This window comes from Aotus nancymaae, unplaced genomic scaffold (genome assembly GCF_030222135.1).
Source record: "Aotus nancymaae isolate 86718 unplaced genomic scaffold, 86718_ANA_hifiasm-v0.15.2.pri h1tg000046l, whole genome shotgun sequence".
Taxonomy (NCBI): domain Eukaryota; kingdom Metazoa; phylum Chordata; class Mammalia; order Primates; family Aotidae; genus Aotus; species Aotus nancymaae.
Window position 1 is genome coordinate 4,655,592 of NW_026988460.1, and position 22,717 is coordinate 4,678,308.

The following is a 22,717-nucleotide window of genomic DNA, read 5'->3' on the forward strand; positions in this document are numbered from 1 at the left end:
ATTTTAGTCAGCTGTAGACAAGTTTTAGTCAACATTTTTAAATAATTGACTCCATTATATTTGATAAAATATAGGTTAGTTCTGAAGGCAATAGTTAGCACTTACTTAGAGGTTTTTTTTCTTTTAATATTCAGAAAGCTTGTAAACGTAAAATAATTTTCAGGTCCCTGTGAGGCAGGTAAGGAGCTCCAGAATTCCCAGCTTTTATAAAAGAAAACTGAGGCACAGAATAGAACTGAAATTGAATTAAATATATTAAAGGTAAAGGTCTTAAAGGGGCAAGTGTTCTCTGTTCAGCTGAGCCAAAGTTGCTACATTTTGCACCCCTCTCATCAGCATCTGTTGACATAAGAAGAAACATCCAGACTTGTAATAATGGTAGAGGTTAGAAGCTGTAATTAAAACTACACAAAATTAATTGATGGACTTAGAAAGATTTATGTGCCTTGAAATAAAAGTACTTTCAATGAGTTTAGATTTATATCTGTGACTTGTCCATTTTGCATGTGAGTGTGTCATTTTTAAAACGAAGTAAGTATGCAGTTTTTCAAGCGTGCAAAAATGCTCCTGATTTCTCTGAGCTACTGGCTTACACCAAAGCAGGATAAAAGAGTCATTTGAGCCATGCCATTGTGGGTCTCTACCATGAGCCATGATTGCCATTTTAAAATGACTATGTCTAATCTATGACAAACCACAATTCTGTCAAACTAATACCTTGGAGTTTTATGGATTGCTCTGCCATTTCCCGATACAGGATTGTATCTGGCTGATTTTCTAAAGCCAAATTATTCTAGGTTTTAGAGGGTTGCCCAAAAGGTGGCATAGAAGTGAGCAGAAGAGACGTTACAATGATTTTCTAAGCAGCGATAACTTTTCCAGTTATTCTCTACCTTTGATCTCATTATCTCTGATTGACCACCCTTGTTAATTTTTTTAGCTCACGTAAATTACTGTTTGGAATTTTAAACTTTTTCTATGTAGCAGTTTCTTAAAAGAGTTTTTAAAAGACTATCTCAAAGGTTTTACCTGTCATGTTGTCCTAGCTTTCAAATCCCTAAAATGATCAGATAAGTATTAAGATTGCTAAACTTAAAAAAAATACTCTTTATCCTCGATCGTTTTTATTGTGAAATCAAACTCACACATATGTAAATGTCTCTACTTGGATCACTTAATGGCAAACATTTTATCATGTTAAATGTAAATGAATAGTAAGGCAGTGGAAATTTTTTTCAAATCCTTACCCCCTTCCCAATTAAGAAAACACATTTTCCAGATGGAAGCAGGTGGTTCAGAATGTGACTGGTATTTCCAGTGAGTGCTGTGTTGGAATTGTGAGTGCAGGAGTAATCACGATCCTTACTAAAAGAGGGAGCTATCTTCACATCTCTATTTGCATAATTGATCCAGTATGAAGTAAGTCCTGTAGCAGATGAGCACTCTGGGGATCCCTTGTTTGTCTCAGCATGTTCAATGTCTGGGAGGCATTACCCATCAAGCCGATGTATAAGTGCATCCTCCTCCTGGCTTACCTGGATGCTTAACCAACCTTCTTAAACTAATGATAGTATAATCAGAGAAATAAAAATGCTTCTTTTGGACAAATTTGTCATGTTACAATGATAGAGTGTTTATGACTCAGAGTCACCCCCTTCACTGCCACCGCTTTATTTAGCAACAGCAGGCAGTATAGGGAAGCAGGCAGCTGCAAAAGTTTCCCACCAAGATGAAAGTCACGAAATTCTTACTAAACACGGTTTGGCTATCAATGATGAAACAGGTCTGGATTCTTGGGGCTGTGGCTCACAGAAGCACCATTGTCCCCATCTCTCGTCTGAATATTTTAAGGTCAGATTGCAATTCAGACACAAACAGGTGGGAATCTCAAAAATGAGATGTGGTTTTATTAAACTGACTATGTCGTTGGGGAAACTCCGTGGTGGTGGTTGGTTTTCATTTTCTATCAAGCTATTTATGGTACATATATAGAAACTAGAATCTTGTAGGGCAATGGGGCCAATCAGACATACATAAATTTTAAACACACACACATACAACTCTACAGGAGTGCTCAGACCATGAGCAGTGGTGGCCACACACTTTGAAAAAGTTATAGTAGAGATGCAAATGTGGAAATGCCTACCAGTAAACGAAGCAAGTAAATTATTTAGAGTGTAGTTGTTACACATTCATATACTGAACTAAAAATGACTTTGATGTGCACAAAATTAAAGGTCTCATCTGAAGCCTAAGAGAATTACCTTCAAAGCGTCGGGAGGCTGGAGCCAAGCCTAGGATGTGGGGGTCTGTGGGGCATTGCTCTCTGCCCTAGAAGCCTGCTTGCGAGAATAGTAGGTGGTTGCTGAGGATTGAAGAGGGAGAGAGTGGGTGGGCTGGATGGTGTGTACCAAGGCCGGGTAATAGAGAACATTATCTACATTTCAGAGAGCTTAAGATTTATCCCACAAATAATGGAAATTTACTGAAGAAGTAAAACAAACAAAAGAATAAAAAGTATAATCAAATCTGCCTTTTAGAAAGAGTTCTGCATATGCAGGATAACTTTCTAAAGGGTATAATTAAAGGAAAGAAAACAAGTTAGGAAGCTGTTTCTAACTCAAGTGATTGGGTGAACACTGATGTCATTGGAGGATTTAGGTAGGAGAAGCAGGTTTTAGAGAAAACATAAAAATTCACCTTGGATGTGGTAAGTTTGATGAGTTCTTAGCATATTCATGTACAGGTATAAATGATTGATTGAACAAGTAAAAACAATACAATAAAAATATTTGAAATATTGATTGAGGACTTATCAGCACAGAGATAATAGTAGGTAAACATTAATAGTAGGTAAACATAAACTAAGAACTAATTGATCAATATATGTAGAATACTTAAAACTGTAGGGAGATTAGTGAAAGAGTGCAGTATCTGTTACAGGATGAATAAGTTCTGGAGACCAATTGTACAGCATGCCAACTATAGTTAATGATAATGCATTGTATTACTGTTTCCAAGAGAGTAGATCTTAAATGTTCCCATCACACACACAAAAAAATAGCTATATGAGGTGATGGACATATTAGTTAGCTTGATTGTAGTAATCATTTCACAACACAAACATATTTCAAAACATCACATTGTTTTGTGTGATGCCATATACTACATCATTTACAATTTTTACTTGAGATTATATCTCAATAAAGATAAAAAGTATATCTCAATAAAGATAAAAAGAAATGGTCCCCTTAAAACCATTTCTGGCACATAACACATAGCACATAGTACAGTTGGCCCTCTATATTCATGGGTTCCACATTCTCACATTCAATCAACTTTGGATTGAAAATATATAAATATAATAATAATAAACATAGCACTAGAATGATAAAAATAAAATACAGTATAAGAACTCTTTACATAGTATTTACATTGTATGAGGTATTATAAATAATATGGAGATGATTTAAAGTTATGGGAAGATGTTAGTGGGTTATCTGTAAATACTCTTGTCATTTTATATTGGGGACTTGAACATCCATGAATTTTGATATAGGGGGAGGCGTCCTAGAACCAATGCCCTGTTGATACCAAGGGACCACTGGATGCATTAAATAAATGTCTGTTCTTAATGATTAGATGATTAGTATAATTAATTATACTCTCTCATGAAGTTTCTTTTCTTTCTTTTTTTTTTTTTTTGAGACGGAGTTTCGCTCTTGTTACCCAGGCTGGAGTGCAATGGCGCAATCTCGGCTCACCGCAACCTCCGCCTCCTGGGTTCAGGCAATTCTCCTGCCTCAGCCTCCTGAGCAGCTGGGATTACAGGCACGCGCCACCATGCCCAGCTAATTTTTTGTATTTTCAGTAGAGACGGGGTTTCACCGTGTTGACCAGGATGGTCTTGATCTCTTGACCTCGTGATCCACCCGCCTCAGCCTCCCAAAGTGCTGGGATTACAGGCTTGAGCCACCGCGCCTGGCCCTGAAGTTTCTTTTCGTAAAAGCACTTATGTATATCTGTAATTACATATTTGTCTCCATGATTATTTGGTTGAATATCCTTCCGAGAAGAGGACAAACTCCATGAGGGCAGGGACTGAATCTGTTTTAGTTTGCTTTTTTTTTTAATTATGTTTATTTGAAATAATTTTAGACTTCCTGAAAATTCCCAAAAATAGTACAGAGAATTTTTGTACATTCTTCCTCTAGTATCCCCTAATGTTGAAATCTTATATAACTACAGTACAATTATCAAAACCAAGAAATTAAAACTGAAAAACAAGACTCTTGACTGAACCAAATATCTTAGTTGAATTGCCAGTTTCCCTCCAAGATGTCCAGTGCAGTCCAGGATCCTACCACTTGGTTGACTTGTCCCCTTAGTCTCCTTCAATCTGTGATGGTCCCTCTGTCCTCCTTTGTCTTTTGAGACTTTAACACCTTTGAAGGGTACTAGTCTTCAACAAACCATCCACTTGGATTTGTCTGGTGGCTTCTCATACTAGAATATAGCTGCATTTTTGACAAGAATACTACAGAAATGATGTCATACCTTACAAGTCCATCCCCCAGGGGGCACATACTGTCACTGTGTCTTATTACTGGTAATATTAACTTTGATCACTTGATTACAATCGTCTGCTAGGTTTCGTTACTGCAAAGTTACTATTCCATTTTTGATCACCATTGTGTCTTCAACTCTTTGCACAATCCTGGCACATAATAGTTAATTAGTAAACGTTTGCTCATGAATGAATGAATGCTAAGTTTCTCTCCTCAAAGGAGGGCAGCTGAGCAATGCACTGCCTTTCTGTTTGCCCAAGCTGAGGACAGCCCCTGTTGGAAGCAGTTGTTGTAATTTCCAAGATTTTCCCTGAAAAGAGCAAATAGGTGCTACACTTCTCCCCTTGTATGACATCAAGGCTGTACTTACTAAATGCACAGATTGATCATCTTTTTGTGGGGATAGGGCCCCAATTCTATTGTGAAAATGAGGGGTAGCTGAGATGAGGTCACATGGCTCTGGAAGTCAGAATTCCAATAAAGCAAAGGTCACGTTTTCATTTTTTTTTCCCCTTTGAGACTGTTTTCTTTCCATAAGGGTAAAGGCAGTGTCCACATTTAAGAAATTCTTCAATGACAAAAAGTTTACAGGCAGGAGAGCTAGTAAGCTCTGTCAGGCTTTTGTATAAATTCTTGAGTCTTAGAAATATTATAAATATTAGACATTTCTCCATTTCTGTAGTTAAAGGGAAAAAAATAAAAAATGTTCTTGCCCCCAATCCTAATTTACTCAGTAATTAATCTGAAATGAAAGCTAATTTCTTTGCTTACTTTGACAAATATTTTAGAACAAAGGAGTTACTTTAATTTTTTTAACTGACTCACTAATCTATTTTTGATGACACTAATCTTTTTTGGCTGGAGGCAGTGGCTGAGTGGCCTTCACATCACCGTTGTTCAACCTAGACTCCCTGGAGCCAGAGGTTCAAATCCGAGCGGGGTCACCCCAGCGGAAGGCTGATAAATTGAGTGCCTTGTGATGTAGTCCTGACAGAGAGGCGATCTTTCAGCAGAACTCTCGAAAGCTTAAGTTTTCTCTGGACATTAATGATCCCCAAATAAAATAGACCACAGTGTCTAAAGCATATTTCTCATTAGTCCTCTAACCCCAAATGCATGAGAGAATGTTTATGATAGAGGGGGGAGGTTAATCCTGTTGAAAAAGACAAACTATGCCAAACACTAGAAGATCCCAAACAGGTGTAATGGAAGGGAAATCTAATGGTTGCCTCAACAACATACACAAATCTAACCTTCTCACCAGCAGTAGTGGAATCCCATCCCTTTTGACATTAAATTTTCCTTCTGAAACAGATGGTAAAATATGCTTAGAAAGTATAAAGAAAGAAGGGTGTTATGGAAATTTAGGCCCCGTGGAAATGGTGCAAGTGAAAATTGTGAAACAGTCCCTACATCCTCTCTTCATTCTATTTTCCTATCATCTCTCTCTTCACCACCACACACAGATATACGCAGGCAAACACAGTGAGCTAAAGTATGCTCATGAGGCATAAAAATGTCAGTGGAATACATTGTTTTCTAACACATTATTCGGTAAGTATGTGATTACAGTAAGGAAAGAAACCCAGTGAGCTTGCAAGAGACCTAGGGTGAAAAATAAGTAAGTCAGTCTCACTTCACAAATTTCACCGAGGAAAGCAATGCAGTTTGTATGGACCTTCTTTTCATTGTATTACACACTCACACACACAAGTGATATTAAATACATGTGTAATACATAAATAGGTGATATGTAAATACACACAGATCACAAATAGGTGATATGTAAATACAGGCACATTCACATCTACATTGTCTATTTCATTATCTTTCTGGGTTTATGTTTTCTACCTGAAATAATCAAAGGAGTAATTGTTGATAATCAGAAGTAGAACTAATATAGTTGTGTTATTTATGGGCTATGGAAGTAGTTACTCAATTGTTAACTGCATTTAACTATTTTCCCTCAGGTTCAACTCATTCATTTATTTTTCATTCAACAAATGTTAATAAACGCTTTTGGTCAAAGTAGCATTCCATTCACTTTACCTCTGTTCCATTTGTGCCATTTGTGTGTGTAGTGGTGTGTGTGTGTGTGTGTGTGTGCATGCATGCCTGATGTTCTTCTAGATGTTAACCTTCTAAAAGGCAAGAATAATGGCCACAGAAGAACAAGAAAAATTATCCACAGACTAGTGAGTTCAGCTCTGGGGAAAGTGATAAAGGAGTAAGATTTTGATATTCCAGTGATGACCAAACAGAAAAATTGTTTATAAAACTAGAAAAAAGAGAAATATGCCATGTGACCTCTCTGGACAACACTATTTCTAGAGTCAGTCCAAAATGGAGTAAAATTGTATTTATAATGGAAAGTATTTATTAATGGCATTAGGAAGAATTTCCTGGCTAGAAATCTTATGAAAGAAAAGAACATTGCCTTCTCTTTTTGAAGGGTAGATTCTTACAATTTCAGCACTGAGAAGCACTATAAAAGTGATCAAATTCATTGCCTTTTAATCTTTTGAGGGGTCATGTACCCCTTTTAGAATCCAATTAAAACCATAGATTTTCCTCCCCTTAAAAAAACACGTACAAAATGTGGTATAATATTTCAGAGGGTTTATGCATGCCCCCTTAACCTCAACTATAACTCAAGGTTATGAACTCTTTACCTCATTCAATATTCCTGTTGTACAGATAAATAAACTAAAGCTCAGAGGTTAGGTAATCCCATTGTACAGATGAATAAACTAAAGCTCAGGAGTTGCATAATGAATGTTATGCACGGAATTGTGTCTCCCAAAACTTCATATATTGAAGTCCTAACCCACACTACCTCAAAATGTGACTGTATTTGGAGTTAGGGTCTTTAAGGAGGTAACTGTCTTAAAACGAGGTCATTAGTGTGGTCATTAATCCAATAGGACTGGCTTCCTATTGGAAATTTGGACACAGACACGTACAAAGGCAGAACCATGTGAAGATACAGAAGACAAGCCAACTATAAGCCAAAAAAAGGGGCTTCAGAAGAAACAACTTTGCCAACCTCTTGATCTCAGACTTCCACCCTCCAGAACTGAGAAAAATAAATTATGTTGCTTAAGCCACACAGGCTGTGGTCCTTTGTTATGGTAACCCTAGCAAACTAATACAGGTAACAAGTCCAAGTTATTTAACTGTCTAATGGTAGAACCAGAAATGGCATCCGACTTCTGTCTAATCCAATTCACTTTCAAGTATTGTATGTCTTTGAATGGAAAATAATGAAACAGACACTTTGATGTTCCAAGATTACTTTTCTCCCACTAACTCTGTGATAGTATTCTATTATGGAATTAAAAATTTTAAAAGCCTTTTGTCAAATCTTGTAAATGCTTGCAAAATTAAGGAAAAGAAGTTATGCCCTGGTTCATTAAGAAAAATCTAAATATACTTATTTACAATAAAAATTTTGGAAGTATCCTTTGTAAATGGTGAGTTTTCCACATTCCAACTCTTAAATAAATATCTATAATACTAAGGTGTTTTAGTATGAGTCCTTTTCCATTTATAGCTCAGAATAAGTCATTGTAATTAGTAAGAGTCAAAACTGAGTACGGAATCCCATCTAGAAGGAGCCCCATCATATCACAGATAAGATTACACTGCAAGTATAATTAATTTAGTTGGCTAAAAGCAAGACTTCAGAATTAAAGTATATAAATTTTGATCTCCATTACCGCACTAATTAGAGTAGTGACCTTGGGTGAATTTCTTAGCCTATCTAAGTTTCAACACCTTCTTCGATAGTATGAGGATAATAGTAGTCTCCACAACAGAGGGTTATTGTGAGGATTAAATAAAATAATATATATTATATGCTTAATGCAGCATGTGACCAAAATAAGTATCTGATATACAAAAATATACAAAAGATACAAATATTTTTAAATCTACAAAAAATACAAAATTAACTCAAAATTGATTATAGATATAGGAAAACCTAAAACTATAAAATTTCTAAAAAAAAAAAAAAAAAAAAAAAAAATGGAAATCTGTGTGGCTTAGGGTTACCCAAACATTTTCAGATCATACACAGAAAGTACAGTCCATAAAAGAAAAAAATTGGACTTTCTCAAAATTAAAAACCTTTTGCTCTTCAAAGTCACTGTTAAATGAAAAAGCAAGCCACAGAATGCAAGAAAATATTTGCAAAATGTATCTCTGATAAAGGACTTGTATCAGACTGTATGAAGAATTCTTACAACTCAATAAAAAGATATCAAATAATTGAGTTTTTCAAAAGGCAAAATATTTGAACATATATTTCATCAAAGAAGGAATATGAATGGAAAACAAACAAATGAAAGATACTTAACATCATTAGTCATCAGGGAAATTAAAATTAAAATCACACCAAGAATCTCCTTCACACCCACCAAAATGACTGATGTGATAAAGACCCACAACAGCGAGTGTTGGAGAGGATGTGGAGCGACTGGAACTCTTATATACCACTGATGGGAAAGCAAAATGGTACAACTACTTAAGAAAACCATTTTTCAGTTGCTTAGAAAGTCAAATATAACACCTACCATATTACCAATTCAACTCTTTCCTATTTAACCAAGAGAAATAAAAATATGTGGACACAAAAACTTGCAGCACAAATGCTTATGACAGCCTCATAATGATACTGAGGTTGGAAGAAAAGATGGACTCCAAAGAGATCAAAAGAATCTCTTGGTGGTGACAGAAATATTCTTTATCTTGAGTATGGCTGTATTTCATGGCTGTATAGATCTTTCAAAAGTCAGAAAAATATACATATTAAGTAGATACATTTTATTGCATGTAAATTATACCTCAATCAAGTTTAAACAAACAAACAAATAGTGACAGATCAGGCATCAGGACATTGAAGCATGAGTTCCTGTTCTGTTTCTACAGGCCATTTGCAAATTATTAAACTTTTTGGACTCTAAATTGTTATGGAACAGATTGTCTGTAAATCACTGTGCTTATATGCAATGTTATGGTACTTTGAATTAATTACTAATGAGGTACAGCACAGAATCTAAAGTCCGACTATTTGTTTGATAAGAAGTTTAGAGCCTGGCTCCACTACTTACTATCTGTCTGATCTTAGACAATTTATTTTACCTTTCTGTGTGGTGTTTCCTGATCCGTAAGATGAAAATATTAATGGGAAGTTAACATATCAATATAAGAACAGAAGGCATATAAATGGTAAATAAATAAAGCATTATGTAGGTATTTGTTATTATGGCTAGCAAACATTATTGTTAAAAGCACAAACGTAGGGTGTAAATCCTGGCTCTGCACATTTTGGTGTAGGCAAGATTCCCAGTTTGCCTGGCATATTAATTTGCTAGGGCTGTAGATTAGCCGGGGTTCTCTAGAGGGACAGAAACTACCTGTTTCTCTAGAGGAAACAGGTATTTTACCTGTATTTTTCGGTAATGGTAAATTCCCATTACCAAAAGGGAGTTTATTAAGAGTCCACCTCTAATGATCTCATTTTACCTTGGTTCTCCATTTAAAAACCCTTTCTCAGCTGGGTGTGATGGCTCATGCCTATAATCCCAGTGCTTTGGGAGAACAGGGCAGTAGGATTGCATGATATCAGAAATTGGAGACAAGCCAGGGCAACATAGTGGGACCTTGCCTCTACATAAAAAAAAAAAAAAAAAAGTAGCCAGGCATGGCAGGCATGGTGGTATGCCCTTTAGTCCCAGCTGCTTAGGAAGCTGAAGTGGAAGGATTGCTTAAACCCAGGAGTTCAAGAACACAGGGAGCTATCATCACACCACTGCACTCCAGCCTGGGTGACAGAGCAAGACCCTATCTCTTAAATAATAGATAGATAAGTGACATTAATATAAACTCTATCTCCAAGTATGGTCACATTCTGAAGTACTGAGGGTTAGGATCTGAATTTGGTGGAATAGAGACATAAATGAGCTTGACTTGAAGGGTTCCCAGAACATGAGGCATTCTGTGCTAAAACTAGGAGAGTCCTGGGCAAATTGGAATGATTGGTCACCCTAAATTTAGCTCTTAACTTCTCTATGCCAAAATTTGTCCATAAGTAAATTAATGAATATGGTAGAGCGTACCACAAAATGTTTTGAAAATAAAAATGGGCAAATACTTTGAATTACTTGAAAAAGTGCTTTGCCCATAGAATGAGGATTTGTTATTATGTAAATTTAATAAAGATGAGATGATGCAAGGGATTTGAAATTAATGACCTCAGGATCTCCTAAGGTCAAAAAGTCCAAGGGCTTCCTGTTAACTGAAATATTGAGAAGTACAATAAATCAAAGGCTAATAAGATAATCAAGATTTTGACGATTTACTGAGAAATGTGGCAGTACTATCTCTTATGTGCCCAAAGTTTGGATTGTTCTACTTATTCCAACATATGGTCTAATAAATTAGAATGACCTTAAATATTCCCCTGGGCAGGTTTACATTCACCATTTGTAATGAATAAGCTTTAAAAAATATACAAAATAAACTGGAGATGGGAGGGAGTTCTATGTCCATGTCAGTCATAGCTCAAATGCTTTGTCTTCAACAGATGGCAGATTTCCTCTACTATTTCCCATATTGAAAAGTTTTTATTTGACCTTTCCCAAGGTCATTACATCTTGTATATTATGAAGAATATAACTATATGCAGCAGTCTCTAAAATTATTTTCATTCCTCAATTCAATCATTACCAAAATGAATCTCTTTGTTAATTAAAAGAAATCATTGCATTATAGCATATGTAACTTTGAATTCCAAGAAAGTTTCTTGTCATTTCTTTGGGAGCTTATTTGTCATGACCATCATGGAATTCTGGTTACTTTCAACAAAGCAAGGATCTTGAGATGCTTTAAAGAGTAAGAACCAGACCAGACTGATGAAGGATATATTTGCCACTTATGTAATAAAAATGAAGCAAGCCTGAACACTTTGTTTTAAATAATCCAAAAAGGTTCATTTCATCTCCCTCACCTGGATAGCCACAAAGATGCAAGCAAAGTTTTAGGTGCATGACATCGTGAGCATATCTGAAAAGAAGCATGTTTTAATTAGAAGGATTTTGAATTTCAAATGAGAACTGAATATGGTATACTGTGGAAAAAGGGTGCAAGCTTAATTCTCCTATCCCCATGGTATTTACTGTGAAGTTCAGAAAACAAAACATACAATTAAAATAGGTAGACATTAACTTGCTTAGCCACCCTGAGTGAATCCCAGACCACAAAAGACTTAGACCCCTTTAGATTTTATCCTTAGAATAAACACTTATGCCCTGCATAACATTTAAGGTGCCACATAACCTGACCCCTTTTTTCTTCTCCCACTCATCTTATTCCATCTGTACTCTAGGCATGGTGGCCTTCCTTTTTCTTCCTCTAAGATATCATGATCCCATACATTGCCATAAATTTAACTACTCTCTTTACACGAATGACTCCAAAACTTTTATCACCAGCCATGAGCACTCTCTTGAGCTCAAAACCCATGTACTCAACAGTCTACTTGACATCCTCACTTTGATAGCCAGAAGACATCTTAGATCTAACTTGTCTGTATTAGGTTCAGTCCCTAGAAGCAGACTCTGAGACAAATATTTACATGCAAATTATTTATTTAGAAGATGATGCCAAGGAGCACTGGGAAGAAAGTGTGGAATAAGATAGAAAAAGGTAGAAAGCCAATTAAAGATGCATTTTTGAGCAGGTTTCTACTGTAGACAACTGGGGCGCAACCCTTCTGGGAAACTCCAGGAAACAGTGTACAACATGATTTTTAATTACTCTGCTCAAAAGCTGAGGAAGCTGGTGGGTTTATTCAGCAACCCCAACTTCATTAGCTCTGGGATGCTCTGGAAGATATAACCCCCTGGCACTTCTAGCTTCCCTATACCACAGGCTTGAGCAAGAGCTTTTGGAGGGAGAGTTGCAGGTGCTTGCCTGTTGTGTACTGAATGTTTCATATGTTGAAACCTAACCCCGAATGTGATAGTATTAGGAGGTAGCAGCTTTAAGAGTTAATTAGGTCGGGAGGATGGAGCCTTCAAGAATGAGGCTCTTATAAAAAGAGACAGAAACAAGCTTGCTGTCTGTGACGAGAGGATACAGCAAGACAATGGCTATCTGCACAGCAGCAAGAGAGCTCTCGCTAGACCCCAATCATGCCAGCAACCTGGTCTTAGATTTGTCGGCTTCCAGAATTGTGAGAAGTAAATTTCTGTTGTTCCAGACACCCAGAAAACGGTATTTTTGTTACAGTGGCTTGAGCTGACCAAGACACTGCCTTTAGATGCCATTGGCATAGTCAGGCTATGTGAATGCAAAGAGTATATGGATGTGATATCAACCACATCTGCTACTCTGTCCAAGGCAGAATCCTTTCTTGGGACTTCTTCCTTTCAGTTAAAATAGCACCTCCATTCATCAAGTTGCTCAGGCAAAAACATGTTGTCATATTTGATTCTGTATTAGTCTGTTCTCATACTGCTATGAAGAAATACTTGAGGCTGCGTAATTTACAAAGAAAAGGAGATTTAATGAACTCATGGTTCCAAATGGCTGGGGAGGCTGTGCAATCATGGAGAAAGGTGAAGGAGGAGCAAAGGCACATCTTACATGGCATCAGGCAAGAGAGCATGTGCAGGGGAAATGCCCTTTTAAAAAACCAACAGTTCAGCCAGGCCCAGTGGCTCATGCCTGTAATCCCAGCACTTTGGGAGGCCAAGGCGGGTGGGTCATGAGGTCAGGAGTTCAAGATCAGCCTGGCCAAGATGGTGAAACCTCGTCTCTACTAAAAATACAAAAAAATTAGGTGGGCATGATGGCTGGTGGCAGGCGCCTGTAATTTCAGCTACTTGGGAGGCTGAGGCAAAGAATTGTTTGAACTCAGAAGGCAGAGTGAGTGGAGATCACACAACTGTGAGTGGAGATCACACAACTGTGCTCCAGCCTGTGTGACAGAGCAAAACTCAGTCTAAAAAAAAAAAAAAAAAAGAGTTCTCATGAGACTCTCATGAATAGCATGGGAAAAACCTTCCCCATGATTCAATTACCTCCCATCAGGTCCCTCCCATGACACATGGGGATTATGGGAGCTAAAATTCAAATTTGGGTGGGGACACAGCCAAACTATATCAGGTTCCTCTTTTCTTTACCATCCACATCCAAATCCATCTGTCAGGTTTGGGCAGCTCTATTTTGAGTTACTCTTCTAAATCTGACCACTCCCAAACACCTCTACAGGTATCACCTTAATTCAATCCACATAATCTTTCACTTGGATCACTGTTACATAGCCTTTTCTAACTTGTCTCCCTCTTCAATTTTATACCAAGAGTGTATTTTTTTATTTTGAGACGGAGTTTTGCTCTTGTTACCCAGGCTGGAGTGCAATGGCGCGATCTTGGCTCACCGCAGCCTCTGCCTCCTGGGTTCAGGCAATTCTCCTGCCTCAGCCTCCTGAGTAGCTGGGATTACAGGCACGCGCCACCATGCCCAGCTAATTTTTTGTATTTTTAGTAGAGACGGGGTTTCACCACATTGACCAGGATGGTCTTGATCCCTTGACCTCGTAATCCACCCGCCTCGGCCTCCCAAATTGCTGGGATTACAGGCGTGAGCTACCGCGCCCGGCCCAAGAGTGTATTTTTTAAATACACATTTATTTTTTAAATGTACGTCAATCACATTCTTCCCATTCTTGAAATCCTCCAGTGTTTTCCAGATTCCCATCATGCTTAGAGTAAAATTTGAACTCTGTACTATGGCATATTAAGTCCTATGTGGTCCTGTCTCCCAGACTTTACTGCCTACATCTTTTTTCCACACTTGGTATGTTCAAGCCATGTGGGCCACATGGCTACTCTTTGAACACACTAAGCCCCATTTTCCCTTAAGCACTTTATACTTGATGTTTCTCTCTCTTCAGATTTTTGCATAGATGCCTCTTTGCCATTATTCATATCTGTTTCAATAGTAACTCTTCAGAAAGGCATTTTCTAAAAGCTGTTTCTGAAACATCCCCCACACACACACTCTAGTATTTCTTCTGCTTTATTTTCTTCATAGTACTTGTTAGCTGAAATTATGACATTTATTCACCTTTTTCTTTGTTTTGTTTCCTCCACCAAAGTGTAAGCTTCATGAGAACGTAGACTTTATCTATCTCATCCAATGCCGTATTCACAGCATCCCAGGATGGGAACATGGAGATATTCAATTAAGATTTACTGCATGAGCTAGGTGCCCTGGCTCACATCCGTAATCCGAGCACTTTGGGAGACCAAGGCAGGTAGATCATTAGAGGCCAGGAGTTCAAGACCAGCCTGGCCAACATGGCAAAACCTTGTCTCTATTAAAAATACAAAAGTTAGTATGGCATACTGGCACATGCCTCTAATCCCAGCTACTCAGGAGGCTGAGGCACGAGAATCGCTTGAACCCGGGAGGCAGAAGTTGCAGTGAACTGAGATGACACTACTGCACTCCAGCCTGGGTGACAGAATGAGAGTCTGTCTCAAACTAACAAACAAAAAGATTTACTGCAAAGAATCAAAGAAGAAATATTCTTTTCCACTATAGAGGCTTGTAAAAGCTGTTTCCTCTGACTGTAATCTATGCTCCCATCCGGCGTCCCACTTTTTTCCCCGTTTCTTCTACTTATTCTTCAAATACCAGCTCAAACATCCTCAGAGAGGTCTCCCCCACCCCAACTGCCCCCATTGTAAAAAGTAGGTTAGCATCTCTCTCAATTACACATTCTCTCAGGGTTCTCTGTACCTTCCCTTTATTCAAGCATTTATCATTGCTTACAACTGTAATTTATTCAGGTGATAATTTAATTAAAATCTGTCTCTTCTTTTAAACAATAAGCTCCATGAATATATGGCGAAAGTCTGGTCTTGTTTTTTATACATCTCAGCACTTAGAAAAGTGCCTGGCCCATGTTGTGGTTTTAGTAAACCTTTTTTCAATAAATAAAATGATAAGAAATAGAGACATGCTGAAGGTGGAATGGGCTTAAGTTTTATTAAAAGATATGAGTTTTGACCTTGGGCTTCAAAGAAGTAAGGAAATGCTTAAACAGTATATTCAAAACATATTAATGCACAAACATTCACAAAGAGGCTATAGTAAGGCCCACACATAAACACATTATCTAATCAAAGCATACTTTCCTACTTTGTTCTCTTGTAAAATTTTTCATACAATGAAGAATCATTACCTGAGAATATGAATGCAGTCTTTTGTGCCATATTGAGTTTTTCTCTATAGAAATTTGTTGATCTATATAAAAGCAATACAGAAATCTCCTTTCCTGCACCATGCTTTCAATCAAGGATTCAGACTTTCATTGACTCCAAGTCAATGAGACACAGGCTCAGAAGATCATTTCTGTCATATAAATATTAAGAGGCAATGTTGTCTCATTCCACCAAATTAACAAGAAAAGACCAGAGACCAGAGTCCATTTGGAAGACTGGAACCAAGTAGAAGGAAGAGGCTAGGAAGATGGAACAAAGCATAGCCATGTGAAAGGAGTTAGAAGAAAACTTAAAGGATATTTTCCAAGAACATAGTATTTGTAGTTACATCAACACATATGCGTACTCTAGGACACCGAAGCACAAAGTTTTAAACATAGCCCTTCCTTAATTAAGAATTCATACTGGACTTAGTAAAAAGTTTTTAAATGAAAAAATACAATACATGATATGGTACATCAAGGGAGACACTCATAAATTTCTATGGGAATTGGCAAAAAACTTTCTAAAAATTATTTAGCCATATTTATGATGAACCTTAAAAATATTCCTGCCTTATATCACAATTATGTTTTAAAAAGTTATCATAAGAAGCCTGGGCAACATGGCGAAACCCAGTAGCAGTGCTGTGCACCTGTAGTATCAGCTATTCTGGAGGCTGAGGTGACAGATTCTTGAACCCAGGAGGCAGAGGTTGCAGTGATCCAAGATCACATCACTGCACTTCAGCTTTGGCGACAGAGCAAGATCATGTCTCAAACAATAATAAATTAAGGAAATGTTTATAAATACAAAGAATATTTTTTGCTAAAAAATATTCTTTTCAGAATCTTATAATATTTAAAGATAAAGACCAACTTAAATGCCCAACACCAGAACAATAGTTACACAATTCATAATAAACTAGGTAGTGTTTAGGATACAACCATTATAAATCATAATTTCAAAGACTGTTTAATAGAATAGGAAAATATCTCCAAGTATAATGTCAAGGGTAAGGCAATATTGGAAAAAAATCTTTTTATAAAATATAATCCTCATTTTGAAAACATATATCTTAATACGTTCAAGTTACAACTAGTAACATCAGAATAAATATTGGCTTTAAATAACAAATGTAATTGTACTTATAATCATACTGAATATTTTCCCTGGACAAGCCTATAAAAATAGAGAAAACTGTCTTCCTTTATATTCTTATTGGCTTGCCAAAAATGGGGATTGTATAGAACATAGGAGCAAGGTTAAAATGAACCTGGACAACAGAATGATGGAACCAGGGATCTACAAGTTCATTCTCTCTTTATTTTGTTTTATTCTTGTTGTTTTGCTCTGCACATATATTCTGATTCCTTCTCTCTCCCTTTAGATCAAGTTTTCTACTTCTATCTACATGGCAGAAAATAAGGATACAGACAACTCCCAATTTTATCTATTAGAGCTTCAGGCACTAAAAATATATTCAATCTTTCTCTTAGTTGTAATTCAAAATTGTTCTATTTGGTGTGAGTTGCACTATCTTGAGACAGGCAAATGCAGACACAAAAGATGAATGCCAATGTCTTACCCCTGGGACCATGCAGAGGAGCACTTACCAGAGGGAAACAGGAGCCAATATGAACTGAGGAGATAGTTCAGTAAGTGTCTAGAGCATAAGAACTCCATGATGTTAACTGTGTTGTTGTCAAGTGGGATATTTCAATGACAAGTAACACGTATAATTCAAACTGGCTTAAACTATAAAAGGACTTTATTCACTTTTCTAATGAAAAGCCTCTAGACATGGGGTTTGTTTCAAATGGGGTTTTATTGAGCATCCAAATGTAAAGACCAGGACCACTTTGTGTCCACTTGGCTGGACACTAAAGTCCTTGGCTGTTTTTTGTGTGTTTGTTTTTCGTTCTGTTGTGTTTTGTTTCTGTTTTGACTCTTTGCTTCTTATCCTTCTCCTGTCATAGTACAAGGTGGTTGACAGTGGTTCCTAGGGCTGCATGCTCCCTTATTCATATCCAAAGAGAAAAGGAAACATTCTTCCCAAACATTAAGCAAAAATTCTGAACATTAATCTAATTGGACCACCTTAAGTCATACGCCTATCTCTGAACCTATCATGGCAACCATATATATGGAACTAAACTAAAGTCTGGACCACCTGCCCAATCCGTAGAGTCACAGGAGAATTCAACTATCCCTGAAATACATGGACCACGGGGGAGGATAAATACCTTTGCAAACAATATAAAATGGATCTTAGGTTACCCAAAACGGAAAATATCTACTGTACTGTTTTTTTAATTAAGTATTGGTATAAGGGGTGATTACGTTTTTGCATAGTATGCACTCGTTTCTAGATTTTCTAACATGAATATTTATTACTTCTTTGGTCACATACTCTACAAAACTAAAAACATTAATGTGATTTTTAAAACGGTTTTCTATTCCTCATAGAACAAATCATAATTTTATACATAGCCTGTATCCTTCCTCTCTGTGCTCCAGCCTCACCAACACACACTCCCCCACCTCCAATATTCTCATCTTTTATACTCCCATAAGTCTGATTTTCCTGTTTTTCTCATTAGAATTTGCACCCTGCTTCTATCTGTCACTTCTCCCATTTAATCTGGTTTAAGCATTACCTGTTTTGAAGTATTTCTGAGCTGCCTCCCTACCCTCTCCCTCCCAAGCAGAATCTCCCTCCCAAGCAGTAGTTTGATACATCTCATTTCATTTTCTAGTTGTATATTACCTAATATCATTTTGTGGTTAGGGACTACTTTTATACAATTCCTAACCTGATGCCATAGTAAAATATGTACAACTTTCTAAAACACTTTCTGACTTTTGACAAAATTAACCTTTTTAAAAAATAGCCTCAGAGATTCTTCAATATTAACCAGGTATGCTAGTCTCCACCAGATGATTGAAATAATTTTAAATGCATGAAATTTAATAGTTTCTGTCTTCTATGAATGTGCTTTGCACTTATAGTTGCAACACTGGTTCCAAACTATGTATGCTAATTACCAGATATTCTTTAAATATTTTGCACATAAAGAATTTAACATAAATAGCACAGACTCTACACCATTCTGCATCAATCAAGGTAGTTTAAATTTCTCAATAGCCATTACTATTTGGGCCACACCATGATTACGGAATCCCCAGTGATGACACTCGGGAATCCTCATGTACCTCCTGGATTATTTATCTCCCGTCCTCAAGGTTAATTCACATGAAACAATTTCTCTTGTTAAATGCCAATTTTGCCCTAAGGTACGAATGTTTAATCCTCATGAAGGTAGTGGGAGTTACGTGTGTGCACTGGTTACAGTCCCTTAACTAATTAGTGGTGAGAGGATGTTAATAAGAGAGTGATTTATATAATACTAAGGAACTGCCAAATAAAGTAAAATCTAATTTAGACTGACTGGTGGAAAGCCAGACTGATCTGGTTAAAAAAAAAAAGTAAGAATTATAGGATATTTTTAAAGAAATTGTATATCATAACTTTCCAACATATTTGGTAATTCAAAGTACTTCTCAAGCTTTAACAGAGCAGAGCGCAAAAAATGCTGCCAAGTAGAGAAGCTTTAGAAAACACCTGTAAATGAGTACATAATAACGATTATCATTCTATAATATTTTTCAAGATAGATTATATTTTTTAAGTTTGAGACATTTTAAATGAACCTAGTGTTGTCCTGCATAATTTTCCGTACATTATTGCAGGGCTCAAAAAGTTATTCATAGACTTGATGTGAGCAGCTGTACTTTCTGGGGACACAAAAAGGCAAGTAGCTCCTAGCTTTTCCCCAGTTTACAAACCAGCTAGTGAAATAAGGCATATAAATATGCTAAGAGCCCAGGGGGAGTTAGCTGCTCCCTCACTCTTTATATACAATACATAAAGAGTTCTTACAATATTCCAGTCACTGTTCTAGGCACTGGAATGCAAATCAAGGGCTTTATAAACCAAGTTGATCTAGATTTGATTTGAAGTATCATGGAAAACCACTAGACCAGTTTTAATGGTCAAAAGTTGATTTCATTTCTGTAAGTAAAGTAGGTTAGACCCAAGGTGCAGAAGATTGAATTAATCATATGTCCCAGATCATTACACCATCATCATGGCCTGCATAAGTCCACTTTCTCTTTATTTATATTTACATTCTCTTTAGCTGCAGAACCCACTTCCATCCTACCACAGGTCCTCATGCTAATTCATTTGATGCCTCTTCTTTTATTTGTATGTGTTCCTGTAAAGCAAGCATTGCCAGTTTTATTTACATGTTTGATGCACATACAGTGCTATATTACATAACTCTTTTAGACGTTCTTTTTATTCAGCACTATTTTCTTAGCATTTGCCAGGTTGCATGAGCCTTTGGTAACCAATCATGCAACAAACAATTAGATTGGTTCCAACTCTCCACTACCATAAAGCTAAGAGAAACATTCTCAAGCATAGTTATTAATCTGAGTGAGACTACCTTTTGTATATACACCTAAGAATGCAATTGTCCCGTTATGGAGAAGAAACATGATTAATTTAACTAAGAACTCCAGAGAACTATACGAAGGCCCTACATTCCAGATTCCTGCTAATATTTTGCATTATCAGTTGTCTGATTTTGTCAATATGATGGGTATACATTGACATCTCATTATTGTCTTAATCAGCACTTTTCTGAATATTGATGAGTCTTCATGTATGTTTGTCAGCTTTGTGAGTTTCTAATTTTTTGTACTATGCATTCATATTCTTGGCCTGTATTTCCATTGCTATTCCTGTTCCTTAACTTGCAAAAATATCCACTTTTATATCTAGATATTAGTTTATTAGTTTTTGATGTTAAAAATGCCTTTTCTCAATCTGCAGCCCCTCTGTTAAGTTTTTCCATTAGACTTTCCATTTGAACAAAGGTTTTGATTTTGTTATAATAAAATTTGTAATTTTTTTGTTTATGGCTGTGCTTTGGAGTATTTATTTTAGAAATCCTTTCTCTTTTAGGCCTTAAAATTATTCTACATTATTATACATTTTTTATAATCACTTCATGGTTTACCTTTAACACTTAGATCTTTAATCCATCTAGAGTCCTTTTTCGAATATGGTATCAAAAGGGATCTAGTTTTATTTTGTTTCATATATCTAAGATAGTTTTCCTAACACTCTAGCAATCAAATATTAAGTTTTTCAAGTTCTCCCATGGATTCCATTGGTCTACCTATTCTGGTACTATCACATCACATATAAATTTAAAATGACTTCTTTTTTTAAGGCATGCCAATATTCACTGTTCTTTTTTTTTTTTTTTTTTGGTTGTATAAATTTTGAATAAGCTTATTAATTTTCTAAAACAAGAACTTCTGCTGAAACTTTGATTGGCATTCCATTGACTTTAAACATTAAATTAGGAAGAACTATCTCTCCTTTTATTCAGTTCTTCTTTTATATTTTTAAGTTCAGTGTTAAACTTTTCTCTGAAGGGATCTAGTTTTTTTGTTAACTCTTAAGTTATAGGTTCTTTCAGTCATTATATATAATATTGAATTTGATTATATTTTCTAGTTCATTGATGATGGATGGAGAAAATTAATTAATTAATTTCACTTGTTGGTAATGTAAATAGCAGTCTTCTGAATGTCTTATTGGTTTTGATAGCTTATCTTTTGAAGCTGTTGAATTTTCTAGATTGATCTGCACTGGTCAATATGGCCACTAGCCATATTGTGCTCTTGAGTACTTGAAATATGTCTAGTGCCACATGCTGAAAGAAAAGTATTCTGGAAGGTTGGGTTAAGTAAATTATATTATTAAAATTAATTTCACCTGTTCTTTTTAATTACATTTCTTATGCACATTGCATTTCTATTGGACAGCACTGATATAGATGATCATAAATCCATAATGATAGAATTATCTCTTCCTTACAATCCTTACATATAACATTTTTTTTCTTTCCCCAGAGTGTTGACTGCCACATCTAGTACATTATTAAGAGAAATTATGTCCAGGTGCAGTAGCTCACACCTATAATCCCAGCACTTTGGGAGGCCAAGTGGGGCAGATCACTTGAGGTCAGGAGTTCATGACCATCCTGGCCAACATAGTGAAACCACGTCTCGACTAAAAATACAAAAATTAGCCAGGCATTGTAGCAGGCACCTGTAATTCCAGCTACTCAGGAGGCTGAGGCAGGTGAATCGCTTGAAACCTGGAGGTGGAGGTTGCAGTAAACCAAGATCACACCACTGCACTTCAGCCTGAGTGACAGAATGAGACTCCATCTCAAAAAATTAAGCATCCTTGTATTGTTCCCAATCCAGAAGGAAAAATATGGTTAACAGTTTATCATTATGTATGAGGTTTCATAAATATTTTTGTTATAACTACCAGCTGTAAGGAAAATTCTTTTTGACTCCTAGTTGGGGTCTTTGGCAAATGTTTTTTTCTGCATTTATCAAATTCATCACATCATTTTTCTCCTTAACTTACTGATGTAGTTAATTATAAAGATGAATTTTACTTTTTCAAACCATCATTGCACTATAGGGATAAATTCTATTTTACCAGGCAGAATTTCAGTCTATTGGCTCCCATAATCTGATTTGGAGTTTAAATAGATCACTCTGGCTGCTCAGTGGAGACTGAGTTGCAGGAGGAGTGTGAAATCAGTGTGCTTGTGTGTGTTATGTTATATTTTTTACTGTATAATCTCCCTGGTATTTTGTCCTTTTGATCATTATGAAGCAGTACACTTTATCTGTAGTGATACTTCTCTCTTTTTACAGCATAATTTTTTAAAATTATTTTTCATTTCCATAGGTTATTGGGGAACAGGTGGT